Source organism: Papio anubis, chromosome 15, assembly GCF_008728515.1.
Source record: "Papio anubis isolate 15944 chromosome 15, Panubis1.0, whole genome shotgun sequence".
Lineage (NCBI taxonomy): Eukaryota > Metazoa > Chordata > Mammalia > Primates > Cercopithecidae > Papio > Papio anubis.
This window is the reverse complement of record NC_044990.1, coordinates 53,012,371-53,018,370: the sequence shown is the minus strand read 5'-3', so window position 1 is coordinate 53,018,370 and position 6,000 is coordinate 53,012,371. Positions and strand designations below refer to the sequence as shown.

Here is a 6,000-nt window from a genome sequence, read left to right as displayed (position 1 = left end):
TGCAAGATTAAGCCCCAGCTTCTTACAGAAAGATATTTTTAATCAGGAAAAAGATGATGTAAAAGAAATTAAGTATCTAGCATGGAATTGGAAATAATTTGTCATACAAAATTGAATTTAATACTAGTAAATATACGTGTAATGGCAAGGGCTCCTGGTTTTAACACGGGGAGGAATTCATCTTTAATTGGTCTGCTTTTATTCCTCATTCTCCAGTTACAAGTTTGACTTTCTCACCTTTATGGATCCTCATGCTTTTTGCTTGACTGCAGGGCCATGTTACATGTAACAATCTTTCAAGATTCAGTGCTGTAATACACTAAACTGAACATTCTCTTTACACAGTTTCCTGCTGTGTTTACTTTATGATATTTTAAATAAATGTTGAAGGGAATTTATAGCTACTTAATACTAGTTCATGTGCTAGAAGTACTTAACTGAAAGACTATTTGAATAGGTGCCTGTGGATATATCCACTTATAACCTCATATTGGATGTTTTTTATATTTGTCAAAAGAAATGAACTATTCTGTCTTATTAAAGTGTGGCTCAATTCTACATAGAATATATTAAATAATGCCTCTATTATTCGTCATTATCAGTGACTCTAGGATTTCATGTAATTGAATTTTAAAGGATAACAAAAATTATAATATTCAAAAGTTCAAGTTTTACCATTCTCTTTTTCTATAATTTTTTTAACCAAAGCTTTCTCATCTTTTTGAGTCACTACTTTGCCTCACTAAACAAAGTATTTTAAACATTATTGGCGCTTTCTCTGATTATTTGTAACTGCTATTTTGGACATTAATTTGTTGAGCTACATTCTAACCAAGATTGCTGTATCATCAACAGCTTACCCTACTGTGTATATAGTTGTACCTCTCATTGCTTTTTCTATCCGCTGACTCTTGGTTATATTGTCAGCTGCTACTTGAGTGTATCCACGTGCTTCCCTCTACTCTTAGTTTGCTTTCTAAATTTTCTTTCTGAGTAGGCTTTCCTCTACTCTTAGTTTGCTTTCTTAATCTGATGTGGGCTGGGAAACCACTAACTATTATATAATTTATAGAATTCTGTGTCAAATAAGAGTTGGAAGCTTCAAGCAAGAAACCAATCCAGAGAGACGTGTGTGAGCTTCCATAATCGCATTTTTGAATGCTCTTTGACACTGATAGACCTGTACTTAAGTTTAGATTCACTGTTTTGGCTCAGAATGAGCCTAAGAAAGAGCTGTGTTACTGCATGGGGCACTGTAATGAGTAGTCAACGCTCACTGTTTGACCTATTATCAACTTGAAGACTCCTTATTCTGCTATTGTTTTTTATATTTCCCACCTGCTGCTGGAATTCCTATAGTTCTAATGCCCAAATGGAGGCCAAATAATTCAAGTTAATTTGTTCATGTGTATATATAATTTCAAGGAAAATAACAGTCATTGTATATGTATTATGTACCCAATAATAAACTGATTTTTAATACAGTGAACATGTGAAGATTAAAAACTACCTTATAAATAATAAAACTGGGGCTCAGAGAAGCTATAGAAATCATGCATGCTTATTCATCAAAAAAAAAAAAAACTCACAAAGCACATACTGTTTGTAAGTAGGAGAAGTTAAGCAAACATTTCTTAAATAAATGAATTTTGCTGATACAGTCTGGCTTCAAAACACCAGTTATTTTCACAACATTAAAGATAGTGAGCAGAGATTATGAATTTAAAGTGAGCTTTGAGATCATCTTGGTTTTCACTTAAAAATTATACTTTTTGTTTTATAGAGACAGTACCAAGAATTGATCTAGGAAATAATAAAATCTTAAAAGAAATCCAAAATTAGTGTCAGAGTATAACCCACAACATTCCACAGCAATCAAACAAAAAGATAATCTAAGATTTGTACTTATGATGCTGACTGATGTATACAAATAAATAATCCACAGTTCTAGGTGGGTTTCATAACAGCAGAGCCTGTTAAATTCAGAAATGTCCATTTTCCCATGCTGCAGACTGCTAAGTAAGATTGAATAGTTCCTGTTAAGATCAACAGAGACTTAGAAAGCTTAATTTATATAGAAATATTTTAAAAGAAAGAAATCACAATCCTTTGCTTGTTTATTAATGGTGGCTGTTATGAAGAGGTTGTTATACACTGTTCTTGTCTGTCCTAGGGGCAGAGCCTCAGGAATACACTTCTGAAGAAAGTCCACTGTCATAGAAAAGAAAAAGTGACTTCTCCAGATCACCTTTCAGGTAAACCCAATGACTGGCATTCTCTAACTTCCATCTCATTCAGGAGTGATTTATTAGTAAGGAATAGAAACACACCATCTTTCCTATAACAAAGTGGTCCTCAGTCCCTGGTACCACAGACTGGTACCGGCCCGTGGCCTGTTAGGAACCAGGCCACACAGCAGGAGGTAAGCGGTGAGGAGCATGACCTCCTGAGCTCCGCCTCCTGTCAGATCAGTGGAGGCATTAGATTCTCATAGGAGCACAAACCCTATTGTGAACTGCAGATGAAAGGAATCTAGGGTGCCCACTCCTTATGAGAATTCAACTAATACCTGATAATTTGAGGTGGAACAGTTTCATCCTGAAACTAACCCCCCATCCCCTGTCCATGGAAAAAAAGGTCTTCCACAAAACCCGTCCCTGGTGCCAGAATGGTTGGGGCCCACTGCTATAAGTGATAGAAAAAGAAAAGGGAAGGGAAGGGGAGGGGAGAGGAGGGGAGGGGCACCAAAACTATCTTAAGTAAGAGAAAATGCTCATAGAATCCATTTAAGAGAAATTTAACTAAAAGAATCATGTGTCTGGGTCTGTGTGTGTGTGCAGCTCTGGGTTTGTCTGACAATGGCTCTTTTTACGTATTGGTTTCTGGTTTATTACTCCATAACCTGTCTTCTTATTTGTCTGTATATACATGTCCCATGATGGCTGCCTGTTAAACCTTAAGTCTACAGAATATTCCTTTTAGATCACTACCTTTAAATAACTTCTTCAATGTAGGCCAGTTCTAAATTTCTAGGAAGAGGATCGGATTGGCCCAGCAAGAGTCAGGTGTTCATTCCAATCAATCCTCTGTGAACTGGAAGATGGGTTTCTGTGATACATAGAATTGTATGTCTAGGCTATGGATGATATTCATATTGAGATCATTAGGCTGGTGGGTAACATTAGCAGGTTATTACTACTGCCTCCCAGTTTTGATAGCATTCTCCTTAAGATGTTTAGACAAACAAAAATATCATTAGAAGTATCTCTCCCATTGTCTGTCTGATTCTGATTCTTCAACTATGTTTCCTGAGCCACTAAGTGAAGGAATCAAAGCATCTTCTCACAAATTCTAAAAATAAACAAGTGAAAACCAACTCCATAGTTCTACATCAAGCAAAATAATGTTTACACAGCTGAAGATTGCATATCTGGGAAAGAAATGTTATATTGATTATCTATTACTGCATAACAAATTACTCTAAAATTTAGCAGATTAAAACAACAAGCACTGATTATTTCAGTGTCTGTGGGTCAGGAATCCAGGAGGAGTTTAGCTAGATATCTCACAATCAGGGTGTTTCATAAGGCTACAATCAAGATACCGGACAGGGCTGTACAATCTGAAGGCTGAAGTGGGGAAGGATCTGCTTCTAAACTCACTTGAGTGGGGGCTGTTGGCAGGTTTCCAGTCTTTATTAGCTGCTGATTAGAGACATCATTTCTTTGCCACGTGAGCCTCTCCAGTATTGCTTTATCACAAAATTTAAATAAACAATCAACTATTAGGACAACAAATATTTTTTAAAGCTGAATCAACCAATATACTATGATAATTTATTTTTCTATTCTTCCCTTTTTTCTTAAGTTTTCTATAAACTTTTCACTATTTTTTCTAGATACTCAACAAAACTCTCCAACAATTGTGAATGTTTTTCCCTGTGAGCAAATTATAAAATAAACTATTAGTTTCTTTTTCTCTGTTTTTGGGAACATTCTTCCAGCTATGTCCTGTCATCTGATTCAGATATGTATTGTTGGTCACTAACCCTGGCACTTCCCTTCACATTTCTGCTGAGTTTGATGGTCTTTTGTTTCTTGGATCTCCAGTGTTCTTTCTTGAATTTGTCCTTGTTTTTTCGAAAAACATTCTCCAATAGTTTCCTAAGAAAGAGCAGATGATCTTCTCCAGTGTTCTGACCTTCACAGTTGATCCGTATTTTTGCTGGATATAGAATTCGAGGTTGAAAATATTTTCATGCAGAAAGGCCTTTTAAAGGCAATACTCCACCGACTTCTAATTTTCAGTGTTGCAGTTGAAAACTCTGAAGCCACTGTCATTCAAATTCTGGCACATGACTTTTAAATTCTTGCCTGATTCTTTCAGAATCTCGTTTTTATTCCTGGTAGTCTGAAATGTATGCTTTAGGATAGGCATATGTTTGTTGATGCAGGGCATTCATCGAATATTTCCAATGAGGAAAATATGGTTTAAATTTCTGAAAACTATGTGCCATTTCTTAGATAATATCTGGACTTCTTTGTTTTTTTTTTCTGGATTTCTAGGGCTGTAACACCTTTTATTTAAGTAGTGGGCCTTCCTAATTAATCTTTAATTTTTAATTTATTTTCCCAAATTTTCTGTTAAACATTTGTTTCATCCTGAGATTTTGATATCATTAGCTAAATCTTACACTGAATTCTATGTTTTATATCTACTTTTCTAATTTCTTTTTTATGTCAAAGGCTTTCCTTAAATTCTTGGGAATTCTTTAACCTGGTTATTCATTCTTACTTAAAAATGAGTCACTAAAATCCTGATTGGTGTGAAATGATAAGGATGAGGAATGAAGGACCGGCAGATGTTTATGTTATGGAAAAGGACTCATTTCTTAAGCTGGGGCAGTCAATTTCTCCATGCTCTTAAATTTGACAGGGTGGGGAGAGAAGAAGCAAGATAGCGATAGTTTCTGTTTTGCTAGTAACATTTTAGGTTTTAAATGGGGGAATGGTGACGAAGGTCCCAGAGTAGAGTATCTCGATTTTTACTTACTCTGCCCTTTTCTCAACCTAGATCTCAGTGCAGTTTCGCTAAGTCTGAAGACATTTCTCCAAAAGCTTAAATCTCAGTATCCCCTGGTTGGTGTGAAAGTTTTAATGTTGGAGAGTAAGGGAGAGGAGGGCTAGTCTTGAGATGTGTCAGGTGAGATGTGAGATGTGTCAGGAGCCTGCCCTGTATAGATCTTCCACCAGTTCTACTGTGTTCAGCTGCATTCTTGTGCTTCCAAATTCCCAAGATTAGATGCTGAAGAATCAGAATTCTCAGGAATTTTTAGACACTTCCCAAATCATAAATTAATATGTATTTTTCATAAAGCTTTATTTGCACATTTTTAAGTAATAGTGAGTGACCTTAATAATAAGCAGTAAACCACTTTTTTGTGATAGGACCAAACTGAACTTGCAGGAATTTTTCACAGAATTTTAAAAAGAGTATTAAATGCATGACTTAGGATTATTATGAATCAATATTATTATGACAAGATACTTATTTTAATAAGCTATAAAAATCATCTCTATCCAACATAATCATTTGATATTAGAAAACATCAAAAGAAACAAAATAAAATAAATACTAAATAAAAATAATTTAAAGCATTGAAAGATAATACCAAAAATATGTAAAATATTTAAAAGTACTTTTCTTAATATAAAATATTAAAGAACACAAGGTTTTAATAGCCCTACCTAGTAGTCTTGATTTTTATAACAAATATCCTATTTTTTTGGGAAAATTGCTTTCATTTTGCACTGATGGCTTGATAAGTTCAAAGATCTTCAAGTTGTACATCAGAGTATATGTTGCTTCATAAAAGTTTATCTCTTTTTTAATGATGAAAGTATTTCATCTGCCTTCTCTGAGTTTGGTTTTGCCATTGAAATTTATGTTGCTTTTGCTGATTCAAATTTTACATTAGTTACTAATTCTATGTCAGAGTAG

At 34.7% G+C, this 6,000-nt stretch overlaps 1 long non-coding RNA gene across 1 annotated transcript in view; it reads left to right on the top strand.

Annotated features, from left to right (window-relative positions):
* Nucleotides 1–415: 415 nt before the first annotated feature.
* LOC103879322 overlaps nucleotides 416–6,000 on the top strand; it is a 44,395-nt gene continuing 38,810 nt past the window's right edge. The window contains exon 1 of the long non-coding RNA XR_002518424.2: nucleotides 416–2,255. This is a non-coding gene — a long non-coding RNA (uncharacterized LOC103879322). The remainder of the gene's footprint in view (nucleotides 2,256–6,000) is intronic.